General features: G+C 49.2%; 1 protein-coding gene across 3 annotated transcripts in view; it reads right to left on the bottom strand.

The window, feature by feature from the left end:
* rap1gapa (RAP1 GTPase activating protein a) overlaps window positions 1-17,590 on the bottom strand; it is a 143,937-nt gene that overhangs the window by 98,742 nt on the left and 27,605 nt on the right. Inside the window, exons 2-3 of one of the 3 annotated variants that reach the window (XM_064300447.1) lie at window positions 16,441-16,514; window positions 12,296-12,332 (exon numbers count right to left, since the gene is read on the bottom strand). The exons of 1 other annotated variant lie outside the window; for it this stretch is intronic. The gene's annotated coding sequence lies outside the window, so the exon portion shown is untranslated. The remainder of the gene's footprint in view (window positions 1-12,295; window positions 12,333-16,440; window positions 16,515-17,590) is intronic. One more of the 3 variants, XM_064300446.1, reaches the window with a different exon arrangement.

Raw genomic sequence — 17,590 nt, 5'->3', positions numbered from 1 at the left:
ATTAGTGTTGCTTTATATAATGCCTAATGCACAACACTACGACATGCTTTTCAGAAACCAAGGCACCTATTCTACAAGCGGCCACCAGGGGCCGCTGTACTGCAGCACACATTACCAAATGCAATCCACAGGCTGTGACTGCATAGACAGGAATTAAACATTTATCCAGTACAAATCCACATTTTTACTGGATACAAAATAAAACAAACATTGCCAAGGGCCAGACCACTCATTCCATCCATTAGTATTTTCAGAGAGATGCAGAAGTGTCCAAGCTCATACATTATCTACATTGCATAACACAGCCAATATAATAAAAATAATACTGCATTAAGCCTCGTTATATTCCTGTAAGAAAGGTATATTATTACAGTATTATTAGTACATGCAGGCAGTGCGAGAGGAGAGAGAGGGAGGGAGAGGGGAGAGAGAGAGAGGGAGGGAGAGAGAAAAAAGATAGAGACAGAGAGAGACAGGGAGGGAGAGAGAGAAGGAGGGAGGGGGAGAGAGAGGGAGATGGAGGAAAAGAGAGAAAAAAGAGAGACAGAGAGAGACAGGGAGAGAGAGAGGCAGAAGGAGAGTGAGGGGAGAGAGAGGGAGAGGTAGATGGGGAGACAGAGAGGAAGAGAGAGAGGGAAGGGGAGAGAAGGAGAGGGAAAGGGGGAGAGAGACAGAGAGAGAAAAAAGATAGAGACAGAGAGAGAGGGAGGGATGGGGAGAGAGTGGGAGATGGAGAGGGGGGAGAGAGACAGAGAGAGAAAAAAGATAGAGACAGAGAGAGAGGGAGGGAGGGATGGGGAGAGAGTGGGAGATGGAAGGGGGAGAGAGAGAAAGGAAGCGAGAGTTAGGGGGAGAGAGGGAGAGGGAGAGACAGCAAGTGAAAAAAGATAGAGAGAGAGAGAGAAAGAGAGAGAGAGAGACAGGCAGCTGTGTCATAGCTCTGTGACTGTTGATTATCTTCCCTCTGAAAGGCACAGAGTTCTGGTCCTGGTTACTCAATACAACTACTCCCTTTTTCTTACAGGAATATAATGAGGCTTAATGCAGTATTATTTTTACATTGGCTGTGTTATGTAATTTAGATAATGTATGAGCTTGGACACTTCTGCAATATGAATGGAATGGATGAATGGATAAAATTGGTGGTCTGACCCATGGTAATGTTTGCTTTATTTATTTTTTATAAGTAAAAAAAAATGTAGCTTTTTTACTGGATAAATGTTTAATTCCTGTCTACAAAGTTAATGAGAGAGAAGAGATTTGGGAAATGAAATCATCAGTGCTTGCAGCTCTGGAAAGAAACACCTGTTAGAAAAAAGCAGGTCCAAAAATAGCTCTGGGCTGGGGAGGGGGTGGGGTTTGGGTGGGGTGGGGGGGGTTAAGGGGGGGGAGAGAGTACATTGAGACTCGAGACAAAAGGTAAAAAGCCGACTTGTGGAGACTGTTAATCAGGAACACTGCAGCTCAGGGTCGCTGATGGAGCCCATCTGCTCAGGGGACAAAGATGGCCGGAGAAATTATTCGCGTACGGGTCGCCAGTACCAACTACACTCAGCAGGGTACCGAATCGCAGGCCCCTTCTCGCATGGGTTGCCAGTTATTGCACACAGAGATCTCCGCGACCCGTTTATCCCCCCGCACAGGGGGAGTGACCCAGTTTTTTTTTTCCACTACAGCTGAGCCGTGGTGCTACTCGACGTATGCGAACATGTGACACGACAGCGCGCTGCTCAACGCCCAACACCTGGGCTGCTGCTATAAACTCAACACGATGCCCAAACAGCAGAGGCAGCACTTCAGAACCACGGACAGCGGCCGGACAGCCAGGGGACGGCCGCACGCTGCTCTGCCTCCAGACGGACGCTCTCCACTGGCCGCCGTGACGGCCATGTATCAAAGCTAATGGACGTAATGGATGTGACCCCCAGTGTCCAGACGTTAGAAGGCCGATAAAAAAAAGAGAGAGAGAGCGAGGGTTCACCTTGTCTGTAGAACCACCCGATCGACTCGACACTTCAGGGAACCTGGAAAGATCTGAGCTGGCGGGTGCCAAGTCCCCGCTCAGCCCTTAATTAACGAGAGTGGCCAAAGCTCTTCATTTTCTCTCTCTCTCTCTCTCTTCTTTTTTTTTTTTTTTTTAAAGCACAGTGATACTCTCCCTTTCATTTCTAAGAAAAGCTCTTTTGAAAATGCTAATGTTCTCCGCCTGATGTGAGATGCACTTTATATTTTTACATTTCAGGCATTTACCAGATGCTATTAGCCAGAGCAACAGCAATTACACAGCTTATATATATATAAATATGTACACTTGTTTACATACAATCCATTTGTATGGCGGATATTTACTGAAGCAAATCAGGTTAAGTATCTTGCCTGAGAGAACAAGAGAAATGCCTCATCTGAGAATCGTCACAAGTCACAAGCTATTACATTACATTACAATACATTACAGGCATTTAGCAGACGCTCTTATCCAGAGCGACTTTCACTACGTTCTCCATTGCATCCATTTATACAGCTATATATATACTGAGGCAATGCAGGTTAAGCACCTTGCTCAAGGGTAAAATGGCAGTGTCCTTCCCGGGAATCGAACCTGCGACCTTTGGGTTACAAAAGGAACTCCTTACCCGTTACACTACACAAGCCCAGCCACACCAGCACCCTGCGGCTGCTTCAATGGAACACTGCACCAGAACTGGAGGGAAGCTGTGCGCCACCGACAGAAAGAGCAGGAAGTGAGGTCAGAAGGCTCCTCGGCAGCACAGCCGATGACATCACACAGCCCGTGATGTCATACAGGCCACACTTCAGGATGATGGCACAACATCCGAAAGGAGGGGGGGTGGGGGGTGTAGGGTGAGGCAACGTTCCGGTCAAGTGGGGATATTCAAGGCTCCAGAATTGCGAACACAAAAAAAAAAAAAAAACACCCAATCTCAGAATCAGTCACACGGACGCTCGCTTCAAAACTGAGCGAGCGAATCGGACTGAACTCTGCCAAATGCGCCAACGTTTAACTGCGCTGGAGAAATTCAACAGGAAGCACATCCATCACTGACAGCCCACTGACTGGGCAGATAAGAGGAACGGGGAGGAAATGTGCAGAGCCAGACACAGTCTCGAGTCTTATTAAAACACTCTTAAACACTGCCAGCGAGACACAGTCTCGAGTCTTATTAAAACACTCTTAAACACTGCCAGCGAGACACAGTCTCGAGTCTTATTAAAACACTCTTAAACACTGCCAGCGAGACACAGTCTCGAGTCTTATTAAAACAAATCTTAAACTTTCAGGCGATACAGGCCTGAGTCTTATTAAAAGCACTCTTAAACACTTCAGCGAGAACACACTCTCGAGTCTTATTAAAATCTTAAAACGGCAGGGACCAGTCTCGGTCTTTCAAAACACTCTAACCTCCACGAGACACAGTCAGTCTATTAAAACACTCTTAAACACTGCAGCGAGACACACTGAGTCTTATAAACACTCTAACACTGCCAGGAACACAGTTCGAGTCTTAAAACACTCTTAACACTGCCAGCGAGAAGACGGTCTCGATCGTATGTAAAACACTCTAAACACTGCCAGGGAGACAGTCCGAGTCTGATTAAAGCCGAACCTGCCAGCGAGATGAACCGTAGCTCACCCAGATCTGCTCAAACATAATCAATGAATAATTTATTGAAGGGCCGGATACTGAAAGGCCTGTAAGTGCAGCCAAAAGCCTCCTGATAATCCCTTCAGCGAGGAAAACACTCACAGAACTAGGTAAGATAAATATGAGTGGAGTCTAGCACAGCAGACTCAAGAAGTATCATATAAAGCAGCATTCACACTCAGGAAGAACTACACTACTTAGAATGTGAGCATGAGATCTGAGAGATAATCAAGATTTGTAGTTTTTGTAATTAATCAGATTTAGCTATTTGTCTTCTTCACAAACTAAAAAGGCAAGTTTGCACCTTTGAGATTCACTTTGATGAGTTTGATGGAGAGAGAGAGAGGGAGAGAGGAGGAAGGAGAGAGGAGGGAGAGACGGAGGGAGAGAGAAGGATGGAGAGATGGAGGGAGAGAGAGGCAGTTGATCCAGGAACAGTACGACCGTGCCAGTTGGCTCAGGCGGCTGGTAAGCTGTCGTTTTAATGAGCAGCTTGAATCCAGCCTGCATGTCCCTGTTGACTAAACAGAGTCTGGGGTGGGGGGGGGGGCAGGGGGGGGCAGGGGGGGTATCAGAGAGCAGTGGTGCTTGTTCATTACCCCCTCAGCATCTGCACCGGGGCGGTTCAGCAGGGTTATTTTCACAGGCCAGCTCCCTCGCTTCCCCGCAGCACCTGACCCACCCCGCGCCTCTCACCGCGCTTCAAATCGCTAAAAAAACTGGTTCACCGCCTCCCTCCCTTTCCTGGATATAATTAGCATCCTGGCACAGACCAAACTGACTGCTAGCGGGGATGCGTTTTTATTTTCTTCAGCAGCCACAGAATTATGCAATTCATCCGACGGTCATGTTGATCCTAAAAACATTAACAGAGCCACTGATGCACTGAGTGAAGGACGGGCTGTCCTAAACACTTATCCACGCGGTCTTCTACTGCCACTGTTTATTACGTTAGCATAAAAAACGCAACAAAAAAAACTTCATAACAATTTGGCTACCCGTTCTCAATTTTGTTCACAGAACAGGTCTATCTAGATCTCAAATTATGACCCAATAAAAATCACAAGAATGCCTAAATCTATAAATCCAGCATATTGTATGAAGCCTGGCATCAGTGCAGATTAATTGGCTTCGAGCGCTCGGTGGATTTCATGGAAGCAGCTCAAATGATCTGGCAGCTCATCAAGCTGCTGTGTTTAAAACATGAAACTGAGCGCGTCTCAGCCCAAGCATGTCCCACCGGCACCACATTCATCACGCAAAGGCACGGCCCCCTCCTGTGCACATGTAAACGCAATACGTATATAGCTGCAAGCAGCGATTAAGGGGTCCAAGCACTCAAAGCCACAAAACACCCAACTGCCAGTGCTAACACGTGTAAGTACTACATTTATTGCTGATTTCAGATGTCAACATTTGTTTCGTGGCGGCATGGTGGTGCAGTGGGCTAGCGCTGCTGCCTCACAGCAAGAAGGTCCCAGCCCAGAGTGGAGTTTGAATGCTCTTCCTGTGTCTGTGTGGCTTTCCTCTGGGTACTCCGGTTATCCTCCCACAGTCCAAAGACATGCAGGTTAGGTTAATTGGAGACTCGAAATTGCCCCTAGGTATGTGAGTGTGTGAGCGAATGATGTGTCTGTCCTGTGATGGGACATTATGGCCTGTCAAAGTTTGCATTTTCAACCGTACTCTGTAGAACCACCAAGCGGCCAATCAAGGCCAAAATCACACAATCGCTGTTTTGAGGAACACCCTATCAATGTGCCAAGTTTTGTAAAGAAAAAACTGACCAGGCAATTTGGGCAAAGCTATAAAAATCTATAAAAGAATAATAATAAAATCAAAAAACACAATAGTGTCCCTCACACCTCCAGTCAATGGCTCCCTAATGATTTTAAAATGGCTTCCTTAAAACCATGCAGCCCAGCAGCCAGGATTGCATCATTTTAACACCCATTTTCAAAAACACTCAAAACCTTGGAATAACCGACAGGCACAGAGAGCTGTCTTTTCTCTAGTGTCACTGAACCATAGGTATATCTACCAGGAGACAGACGTAAGCTTGATTCTTAAAAGGAGCTATTTTTTTATCTGTTCGGCATACGTTCTTATGTAGAACAAGACAAAAACATTGCCAGTTGTTAAACGGGACAATCTACAGGAAAGCAAATATACATACAGCACTTCAGAACTGCAGGAACAAGAACGCAAACACAGACACCGAGCAGGGGAAGCACACCAGTGAGTTCGCACACCTGCAATAACGCGCAGTCAGATTTTTTTAATACCACTCCCATGCTGGGGACCCTTTATACTGAAGAACGCTGAGCCCACTTCCTGCAAACACCCTCCCAGCACCGAGCAGGACCTCCCGCAGGCTCAGCCTTCACTCGGGTACGAGCGGGCGATCCGCAGGGAATAAACCCCCCCCCCGAGACACAGCGGGGTGGGGGGGGGGGGGGGGGGGGGGCAGGGCAGGAGGGGCTCAGGAAGGGGGGGCGAGAACAAATAACAGCCCATGACCATCGTCCCCCAGCACCCACCGTAACTTCCATAACCGTCGACTCAAGACTGCCACCTAGCTGCCGTTCATGATCACGTGAAACTGACTGATTGACCGTGTGGGTCATTAAACCCCCCACCCTGCCACGAGAGACACCCCCCCCGTCGAATACTGCCTTGAGATGCTAAGAGTTACTTACGTAAAAGAAACTGCCAAACAAATGCGCCAACGTTTAAGTGTGATCAAGCGCAACCTCTGGAGAACTGCATTCCTTCACAACGGCTGCTTTGCAAAGTGATGGAATTTAAAGTGCTTTTTTCCCCCCCTCCCTGAAACCAACATAACTCAGCCAGCAGTGTTTTCTGCTCAGCAGCACTGCTACGTTATCTGTGCGCCAGCAAGTCGGAGGGCCCTACACAGTAGAGCTTTTAAAAATCATTTGTAAATACATTGTTATTTTTAAATGATGAACCCCGCGCGCGTCTGGGCTTGGTTTACGTCAGCAGCAGGTACTGTAATTAACGGGAGTGTGCAATGGAGAGAGACGATTGGCTTTGTCCTGCCACAGTTCAGCGAGTTTAAATCAGCCATTGCATTTTTATTTAGACATTTGGCAAGCACAATTAATCAGCTGCTATCCAGCTGCACAGCTGAGCACACACTGAATAAAATCCAGACTAAGCATCGCTGCTCTGGGATTCCACAGCAGCAGCCCGCCTGGGACTTGAACCTGCAACCGCAGGCTTTTTTAAATTTTATATGTTTTACATTCATTTATACAGGTTAGATACTTACTGAAGTAATGCGGCTGAAGGAAGTTAATTAGCTCATTTGAGGATGACTCATTTTCTTGATAGTGTCTGAGCTAATTCAGCTAAACTGGGAACTGAACCCATGATCACGTCGGTTACAGGACGAGGTTGGTTCACCACCCATCCGTCCATTATCTAACCTGCTTATTCCTGATCAGGGTCACAGGGGGGTCTGGAGCCCATCCCAGCATGCACTGGGCGAGAGGCAGGAATACACCCTTGACAAATCGCCAGTCCACAGCAGGGCCCACACACCATTACTCACACACCTACAGGGTCTCCAATTAGCCTAACCTGCATGTGTCTGGACTGTGTGTGGGGGGGGGGGGGGTTGGGCAGGAGTGCCCGGAGTGCCCGGGGGAAACCCACACGGACACGGGGAGAACACACACACACACACACACACCACACACACGGGAGCTTCTTGCTGTGAAGGTGACAGCGGTATTCGCTGCAGCACCCTGACCGCCCAGTCCCGTTTCACAGCCCGGGCTCATTAACTGGTCTCACATTGCTATGCAGTGCAGTGCCTCAGATCTCTCTCCTGCTCAACCTTTAACACCCCCCCCCCCCCCCCATTAACGGGAGGAGGACATTAACAGCCGGGACAGACCCCAGTAATGTGGCTGTGTGAATAATCCATGCCTGAACTCCGCTGCTCAGATTTATTTAAAAAACCGGCCTGGGGAGAAGTTCTGGGGTTCCCCCCCGTCTCTCGTACCCGAGTGGGGGGGGGTAACGAGGTTAGCACTAACAGCCCCAGGGTAAGAGGCAGAATATTTACATACGGGGGGGAGGAGGGGGGGGGGGATCTAAATAAAACACACACAGGACAGGAGTGCAAGGGGAGAACCAGCAATCTAATCACAGGCTATTACACTGACGCATGGATTCATCTGGATTATTCAGGAGCTAACTCAATTCCCAGACGCTGCACGGCGAAGTGGAATTTAATTAGACATTACACCGGCACTGCAAGGACCCTGTGCTCAGCACGCCCTGTAGATGTGTGTTTGAGTGTGAGTGTGTGTGTGTGTGTGTGTGTGTGTCTGTGAGCGTGTGTGAGTTTGTGTGTGAGTGTGTGTGTGCGTGTGTGTGTGTGTATGGTGTGTGTGTGTGAGTTTTTAGGTGTAGGTGTGTGTGTGTGTGTGTGTGTGTGTGTGAGTTTTTAGGTGTAGGTGTGTGTGTGTGTGTGTGTGTGTGTGTGGGTGTGTGTGTGGTGTGTGTATGGGTGTGTGTGTGTGTGTGTGTGTGTGGTGTGTAGGTGTGTGTATGGAGTGTGTGTGTGTGTGTGTGGGTGTGTGTGTGGTGTAGTGTGTGTGTGTGTGTGTGTGGTGTTAGGTGTAGGTGTGTGTGTGTGTGTGTGTGTGAGCGTGAGCGTGTGTGGGTGTGTAGGTGTGTGTATGCGAGTGTGTGTGTGTGTGTGTGTGAGCGTGTGTGTGTGTGGGTTTGTAGGTGTGTGTATGCGAGTGTGTGTGTGTGTGTGTGTGTGTGTGTGTGTGTGTGGGTGTGTAGGTGTGTGTATGCGAGTGTGTGTGTGTGTGTGAGAGTTTTTAGGTGTAGGTGTGTGTGTGTGTGTGGGTGTGTAGGCGTGTGTATGCGAGTGTGTGTGTGGGTGAGTGTGTGTGTATGGTGTGTGTGTGTGTGTGTGTGAGTTGTGTGGTGGTGTGTGTGTGTGTGTGTGTGTGTGTGTGTGTGTGGGTGGTGTGTGGGTGTGTAGTGTGTGTGTGTGTGTGTGTGTGTGTGTGTGTATGCGAGTGTGTGTGTGTGCGAGTGTGTGTGTGTGTGTGTGTGTGTGTGTGGGTGTGTAGGTGTGTGTATGCGAGTGTGTGTGTGTGTGTGTGTGTGTGTGTGGTGTGTGTGTGTGTGTGTGTGTGTGTGTGTGTGTGTGTGTGTGTGTGTGTGTGTGTGTGCGGTGTGTGTGTGTGTGTGTGGTGTGTGTGTGTGTGGTGTGGTGGTGTGTGTATGGAGTGTGTGTGGTGTGTGTGTGTGTGTGTGTGTGTGTGTTAGCGTGTGCATGTGTTGTATTCGCACGCATAGTAGCCTGAGGATTTACATCGATCAGATCGATAGAGTTGCAGGAAGAGGGCAGACTGAGTCTTCTGCTGTTCCCACTCTCTCTCTGTCCTCCCCCACTCCTTCTCTTCCTCTCACTCTTATCTCCAGCTGCTCTTACCATCTCTCTACCTCAGCAGCTTGTCCCCCTTATTCACACCTCTTCCTCTGCCTCCACCCCCATTCCCCCCCCCCCCCCCCCCCCCCCCTGTAGGTAAATGCAGCTGTGGTTCATTACCATACTCGGCTACCTCAGCAGCTTGTCCCACCTTGAAGTTCAGACACCGTTAATTTCACATCAATTTCCCGTAAATCATTTCAATCAAAGATTCAGCCAGAAAAAAAAACACCTCAAGCACTGCAGAGTTGTGACTGAAGTTACACAAGCAGCTGTGACCTCAGAACTTCATCTGGATTCAAAGCGTGGGATGGGAGACATTCCGGAGCTCCCATTGGCTGCTGTGATTCGGAGTGTTCCGTGGGAATTTGCATACCTTTGAAAATAATAAAAAGGTGCAGAAATCAGGTCATTCTCAGCCGCATAAATTAACGCCTCAGATTTAGGCCAAAAAAATACGCTTTTGTTTGTTAACTCACATCCCCAAAGGTTTTTATTTTTTTTATTTTTTTAAATCAAGGCTTCAAAGGGACGTAAGAACCCATCAGAAACAGAGGGGTTTTCTTTACACTTAAAACTCAAAGTAACAACAGAGATAACAAACCTCAGACAGACAGCCATGACACACGATGGCTGCTAGTCTGAAATCTCACGATAACTCGAAACAGTTTTTCGGTATTCTGAGCATGAACGCGTCTGTTCGACACACGTGGAACATCGCCGCGTTGTCTGTCAGACGCCCCCCCGAGCAGCCAGAACGAACGTTCATACGACGCTGCGTCTCGTGATTTAGGGTGAGTCAGACGACATCGTCTGACATTTCGCAGCATTTCCGTGGCCCGGGGGCGCAAGGCCGGCGTCCGCTGGACGCTGACGGGAGAGCAGCGAACGACGAGCCCGTTTCGGCTAGATCCGCTCGCCCGCGTGATGTCACCAGGCCTCGCTCGCCCGCGTGATGTCACCAGGCCTCGCTCGCTCGGCGTGTTGGGTCGAGTTGAGGCCGCTCTCGTCCCCGACACGTTAAAATGTCCGCACGTGTGCAGGAGAGAGCGTAACCGAGAGGCCGTCCGTTACCTCCCCCCCCACCCCCCCGCCGCTGCTGAGAACTCACAGCCTTTACAAAAAAAACTACAATACCCACAACTCAACATTCAGATCAGGAACCCTTCTGATGTACGGCGAGTTCAGAAGCTTCTGGATCCTGGAGTTCTCCTGCGAAAGACCCCAGCTGTGCTGAGAGCAAGGTTGGACAGAAGCAGAGAGACTGAACAATGCCAAAACAAAACACCGACAACCTTTACCTCGCTCTGTGGACTGCTCTGCAGTATCTACAGAACAAACAGTTCCGCAGAATGTTTATCTGTTTTATTTGGGTCTGTTTGGCAAGGTAGATGATTTCAAGGGAAACGTGGTTTCGCTCTAGAGAGACACAAATGGCGTTTGAGGTGAAGGTCCCCAGATCGCAGTCCGATATTACAGCCCTGACGGAAGAAGCCATTAAGGGCTGGAAACACCGTCTCTGAGTCACAGCGAAAAACAGCGAAAGCTACTCGATGCCTCTGAGACCACGGAGGCTGGAGCAGCTCGCAGAGCTCCGCCACTCCTGACCTTCTGTAACCTTCTGATGAATTCACAAGCGGGGACCAATAAGGTAAATTAAATTCCATTTTACTCTAATTAACCTGAGACCCTTGTTTCTTCTTTCTATGACACCCTGAAATGAATAATAAAACGATCCCTATTTGTACTTCCTTCATTTAAATTACACGAACAGTATCTGAACAAAACGAAAGGGGGTGGGGGTGGGGAGGGGGGGTGAGAGCAGGGGGGATGGGGGGGGGGCTGGGTTGTATAACCCTTCAGGAATGCAGTGCCAAAACCAATCTCTTCAGAAGCGAGAGGAAGAGACGGCAATCTGCCGCTGAGAGGGGAGACTGCAGGCGGCTGTGAGTGCCGTGTCTGAGCTGAGCCGGCGGCCCAGACGAGGACCACAGCCACACCGAGCCGAGGAGAAGGACGCAGGCCCCCCCCCGCTTCCCTCCTCTCTCCTCCCCTGCTTCCCTCCTCTCTCCTCCCCCGCTTCCCTCCTCTCTCCTCGTCTCTTCCCCTGTTCCTGGGACAGACCTCCCCCGCTTCCCTCCTCTCTCCTCCTCTCTTCCCCTGTTCCTGGGACAGAGTGTGTTCCAGAAGATTCTGGGGGAAAAGAGCTCGGCCTTTCTCCTGTGATGACACTCACTTGCCCTCATCGCCATCAAAAAAAGAAATAAAAATCCATAAAACGCGCTTTACTTCAGTACCCGTGACAGCAAGGATCAGAGTAAGCCAATGAGGTCACGATTTTGGTTTCCTTGTGAAAACTGACCTGGCAGGCCTTTGTCAGATAAAGTTCAGGAAGAGAAGAGGCAACCAGCCATCTATCACCGAGGCAAAGCACAGCACCACCATTCTCAGACGGCCAAGGAATCGGACAGACTGAGTATATCAACCACAAGCAGAACAAGACTTGATTGGTTGTGGATCACTTCAGCCCTGTTCCTCCCCTGCCCATGCCTTGACGCAGCCTGGAGCTCCAGATCCATCACCCAGCTCCTCCAGACTGCACTGTATTGAACTAAACCATTCGGTCTATTATTCCTGTTAGCTATCACCTCCACTGTAACATGCCTAACCCATTTTATCTGCCGTGATCGATCCCTTATGGCATTTCTGCTACACTCCATTCTACTGTTCCTTTACACCAGGAAAGGCGACGTCCCCCAGATCTAACCCAGACAAGCAGCGGTGTGAACGTGCCAATGACTGAGCAGCGCTAGTATCAGCGCTCATAGACCCTCCCGCGTGATTGGTCGGTTTAAAGAGCCTGGGGATCTTGTCATTACACCGGGAGCCATCTCCACACGCCGAAGGGCAGGACGCCGACAGTGATGGCGTGAGCGATTCTCCTGGACCTGGAGTCCATTTTTAAAAAAAACCAGCTGGGCTCCCTCTCTCGGCCGTACTGTAGGACAGCTTTCCGGCCGGCCGCCGCAGAGAGAATTCAGCCGGGGAACGAGCGCGACGCTCTGGCCGATCGCTCCCAGAGCAGCGCCTGCGTCTGAAAATGAAGCCATTTCCTGTGATTTTACGAGGAGGAGAGAGACCGTACCTTTAACGCCGGTCCCCGCTGTCAGGCCTCTGTGAGGCTGTAAGAAGAGAGAGAGAGAGAGAGAGAGAAATAATTGAAATGCTACTTCAAACGGAGGCGAGAACAGAACGCAGACACGCCGCTCTTTATGTTATGATGTTGGAAGCATGCCTCCCCCCGCCCCCCCCCCCATCCCCCCCGGGGGCTTGATTTAACATTCATGAAACAGCGGGAGGTGTGTGTTGCTCTTATCTCTCTATTATGAAAAAGGAAATGAAGAAAAAGCACGGCTAAAGATAAAAAAACAAAAAAAAACGAGCGGCAAGCGATCACAGAGCGGATAAAAAATGTAGTAGGAGCTGAGGATGTTGTATTTGGATTTCTTTTACTAAATTATCTTTCTGATACTGATGATCTAGGAGTCCAGTCTCTAGTCTGGTCTAGCCTGGCTGTATTTCAATATTCTTCTGCATGGATGGGCCCCATGGTCTGGTATCTGTTAAGGCACTGTTCTAGTGCATGGATGGACTCTATGGTCTGGTATCTGTTAAGGCTCTGTTCTAGTGCATGGATGGACTCTATGGTCTGGTATCTGTTAAGGCTCTGTTCTAGTGCGTGGATGGGCCCCATGGTCTGGTATCTGTTAAGGCACTGTTCTAGTGCATGGATGGACTCCATGGTCTGGTATCTGTTAAGGCTCTGTTCTAGTGCATGAGACTTATGGTGTATCTGTTAGGGCTCTTTCTAGTGTGATGTCTCTATGACTGGTATCTGTTAAGGCTCTGTTCTAGTACGTGGATGTGCTCTATGGTCTGGTATCTGTTAAGGCTCTGTTCTAGTGCATGGATGGGCCCCACGATCTGGTATTGGCATGACCCCCCCCAGCCCCCCCCCCCTCCATATTATCATGCATTCCTAGTTGTGACTCATTTCGTATCCTCCTGGACTCTCTCCCTCCCCTGGGGACATCTCTGGAAACAGCAGCAATTTTTGCAAGCGTAATAAATAAATAAATAAATAAATAAAAGTGTTAAATTAATTTTCTGAGGGCTGTTAGCAGAGACGGGTTTGGAGGCGTGGAGACGATCTCTGTCGGTCTCTTCTGATTGGGCCCGGTGCTCCAACATCACAGGAACAGAGTTATGAGGGAGAATCAAATCTTCTTTTGAATTTCAGCATCTCTGCTGCATGCTAATGGTGACCTGATTCGACCAGAAATCTTTCCTTCATTTTTTCCTTTATTTTCACACCACGAACCAGCCCAATTGCATAAAATAAATTTTAAAAAATAAAAAACAATCTTTGATAAGCCTTGTTCAATGTTCTCCTTCAGAGTTCAGTGAAATGTTTCAGTTAAGTCTGAGGTTGTTTTTCTAATGTGAAATTTTGAGTGTGTCCCCCCCCCTCTCCGTAGGCTAGATCCAGGCTCTTATACAACATCTTATATTAACAGCACAGCACAGAGCTCTGATGGAGGACTGCAAGTGCCGTTTCAAATTAACCACAAAGAAACCTCATTACAATGCTCAAAACAAAAATAAAAATAATAACAACGATAACAACAAAAGCCTCGCGCAGCGATAACCAGGCCTGTCTATCACAGCCCTTTATTTCTGAGGATCTGCTCCCTGACGCAGTCGCTGAATAATGCATTTCCAGCCCTCCGAATCCAGTGAGTCAGGGGGTAATTAGCAGCGCCGCGGAGACAGGACTGAGGAAGGGGGGGAAGGGGGGGAGACCCGGGGCCAGGAACATGAGCGAGGAGACTGACCCGTACAGAGCTTCGCTCGCCCCAAAAGCACAGGGAAGCCGCTCGCGCAATTAGCCTTCCCTCCCAAAAGGTTAAGAGAGACAACAGCTTCCTTTCTCATCTGTTTACAGCTCCTAACTACGGGCGTAGGTTTGGCCCAGAAGATTAGCACACTGCAATCAGCATTCAGACAGACAGCAGGCAAATCTCCCCCGACCGCTTTATATATATCCTTACATTCACACAGCACTTCTCCGAACGCTCAAAGTGCTTTACAGTGATGAAGGGGAACTCACCTCACCCACCACCAGTGTGTAGCACCCACCTGGGTGTTGCACGGCAGCCATTTTGCAGCCAGAAAGCTCACCACACATTAGCGAAGGTGGAGAGGGAGATAACATTTATTTAGTCAATTAAATCTGGGGATGGTTTTGATGGAAAGTTTTGCGAGAGCCAGATCAATGTAAGGATATATTTATAGTCACCATTTTTTCACCCTGTTTTTTCCCCTTTTCAATATTTCACTGCAATTACATGTTAGAACAGTCAAGTGGAAAAACAGTATACTTCAGCACACATTCATTAAATATAATTAAAGTTGATATAATTGCACTTGGGGCGTACTAAATTTATTTAAGTACACTACAGCTGAACCACACAATTTCTGAAATTAACCAGTACTGCAGGACAATATCTCTTAAGTATACTATCTGTGTAATACATACTATGACCCGAGAACCCCTGCACTGCACAACTCACACTGTGGACACCTGGGCACAGGTGACACAGGCAACACAGATGAGCCATGACACAGGTGACTGGTGACACAGGTGGTTGGTGACACAGGTAACACAGGTGACAGGTAACAAATGTGAATAGTGAAACAGGTAACACAGGTGATTGATGACACAGGTGACACAGGTGAGGCTCTAACCTGGGCCCAGCCTGCAGGCTGGGGTGCTCAGACTCAGGCAGCAGTGTTACTTAGGCCTGAGGACTGTGCGTATGGAGCACAGGGGTTGTGCGTATGCAGCACAGGCGTGACAGCCCTGAGGACTATGCATATGGAGCACAGGGGCACAGGAGTGACAGCCCTGAGGACTGTGCGTACGGAGCACAGGGGCACAGGTGTGACAGCCCTGAGGACTGTGCATATGGAGCACAGGGGCACAGGCGTGACAGCCCTGAGGACTGTGCATATGGAGCACAGGGGCACAGGCGTGACAGCCCTGAGGACTGTGCATATGCAGCACAGGAGTTACAGCCCTGAGGACTGTGCGTATGGCGCACAGGAGTGACAGCCCTGAGGACTGTGCGTATGGAGCACAGGGGTCACAGCCCTGAGGACTGTGCGTATGGAGCACAGGGGTCACAGCCCTGAGGACTGTGCGTATGGCGCACAGGGGTCACAGCCCTGAGGACTGTGCGTATGCAGCACAGGGGTCACATCTCTGAGGACTGTGTGTATGCAGCACAGGCGTGACAGCCCTGAGGAGTGTGCGTATGGAGCACAGGGGCACAGGCGTGACAGCCCTGAGGACTGTGCGTATGGCGCACAGGAGTGACAGCCCTGAGGACTGTGCGTATGGAGCACAGGGGCACAGGCGTGAGGACTGTGCGTATGCAGCACAGGGAAGACCGCTGTGCTTGTGGAACAACGCGGCGATGAGGACGTGAGGGTGGTGTTTTATAATGAGGGCGGTGCGTGTACCTCACTCAGCTCGTAATGGTGTTTTATAATGAGGGCGGTGCGTGTACCTCACTCAGCTCGTAATGGTGTTTTATAATGAGGGCGGTGCGTGTACCTCACTCAGCTCGTAATGGTGTTTTATAATGAGGGCGGTGCGTGTACCTCACTCAGCTCGTAATGGTGTTTTATAATGAGGGCGGTGCGTGTACCTCACTCAGCTCGTAATGGTGTTTTATAATGAGGGCGGTGCCTGTACCTCACTCAGCTCGTAATGGTGTTTTATAATGAGGGCGGTGCGTGTACCTCACTCAGCTCGTAATGGTGTTTTATAATGAGGGCCGTGCGTGTACCTCACTCAGCTCGTAATGGTGTTTTATAATGAGGGCGGTGCGTGTACCTCACTCAGCTCGTAATGGTGTTTTATAATGAGGGCGGTGCCTGTACCTCACTCAGCTCGTAATGGTGTTTTATAATGAGGGCGGTGCGTGTACCTCACTCAGCTCGTAATGGTGTTTTATAATGAGGGCGGTGCGTGTACCTCACTCAGCTCGTAATGGTGTTTTATAATGAGGGCGGTGCGTGTACCTCACTCAGCTCGTAATGGTGTTTTATAATGAGGGCCGTGCGTGTACCTCACTCAGCTCGTAATGGTGTTTTATAATGAGGGCGGTGCGTGTACCTCACTCAGCTCGTAATGGTGTTTTATAATGAGGGCGGTGCGTGTACCTCACTCAGCTCGTACGACCTCAGCGGCGTTAAGCTCCTGTCCCAGAAGGCCTCACACGAGTCCCTCTTCAGTCCTTCAGCGAAAGAAATCAATTCTTCAGAGAAAAGACAACGACCCCGAGGTCACACAGTAAATCAGAGGGACAGAACGCCCCTTCCTGGTTTCTCATTCCTGGTTTTCGGAAGAACGCATCAAGTACAAAGCATGCTGATAGCGGGAGGAAACCGTCACCACCAATCACAGCGTCTTCAGAAAAAGGGCTGCACCCTGAAATATGCATGAACTACTGCTTCCTGAATAACCAAGTTAGAGAAACCAAAGAAATGGTACTTGTTACATTTCTCAGATTTGGCCCGGCAGAGATGCTTTGCAGGGGTTTAGATTCATATCTAATGTGCATAATTCCATGGGGCACAATTTGGGAATGAAGAGCCAATCACCTCACAGCACACCCTGGTCTCACGTCCTACTCACCCCTAAGGTCACCCCTATAGGGGCTCAGGAGGTAAGAGCATTGTCTGGCAGTAGGAGGGTTGCCGGATCGATCCCCCACCCTGGGCGTGTCGAAGTGTCCCCTAACCCCTAATTGCTCCCAACGAGCTGACTGGTACCTTGCATGGCAGCCTTTCACCGTTGGTGTGTGAGTGTGTATGTGAATGGGTGAATGGTGAGGCATCAATTGTAAAGTGCTTTGGATAAAAGCTCTATATAAATGCAGTCCATTTACCATGAGGGGTGATCATGTCAACTCAACTGGCACAAGTCCAGGTTTCTCTCTCCAATATGATCAAATTGGGTGATATTCATCCCCCTCCTCCCACCCCCACCCCCACCAGGACTGCAAATGTACAAGGTGGCACAACCAGTCTGTATCTGTACAGGTGTGCTGTGACTCATAACTATCACTTAGGAAGTTTGGTGTTCAGGTATTTTATAAACCTGGCACCGTGCAATACCAAATGCATTACAGATTACACACCAAGCCACAAGCGGATCATTGACCCCACCCTCCACATAAAAAATTAATTCTACCTCCTGCATAAGGCATCGAGTATTCCACTTTCCTACAATCAATGACGATCGACCTTTGACCTTCGGCATGGAGAACCCTAAGGCGCTTATCGAGTCTCCAAACGATATATTTTATTT

The sequence above is a fragment of the Anguilla rostrata genome, chromosome 11 (genome assembly GCF_018555375.3).
Source record: "Anguilla rostrata isolate EN2019 chromosome 11, ASM1855537v3, whole genome shotgun sequence".
In the NCBI taxonomy this organism is placed as follows: Eukaryota; Metazoa; Chordata; class Actinopteri; order Anguilliformes; family Anguillidae; genus Anguilla; species Anguilla rostrata.
Note: the sequence above shows the minus strand (reverse complement) of the source record. Positions and strands in the feature narration are given on the sequence as shown.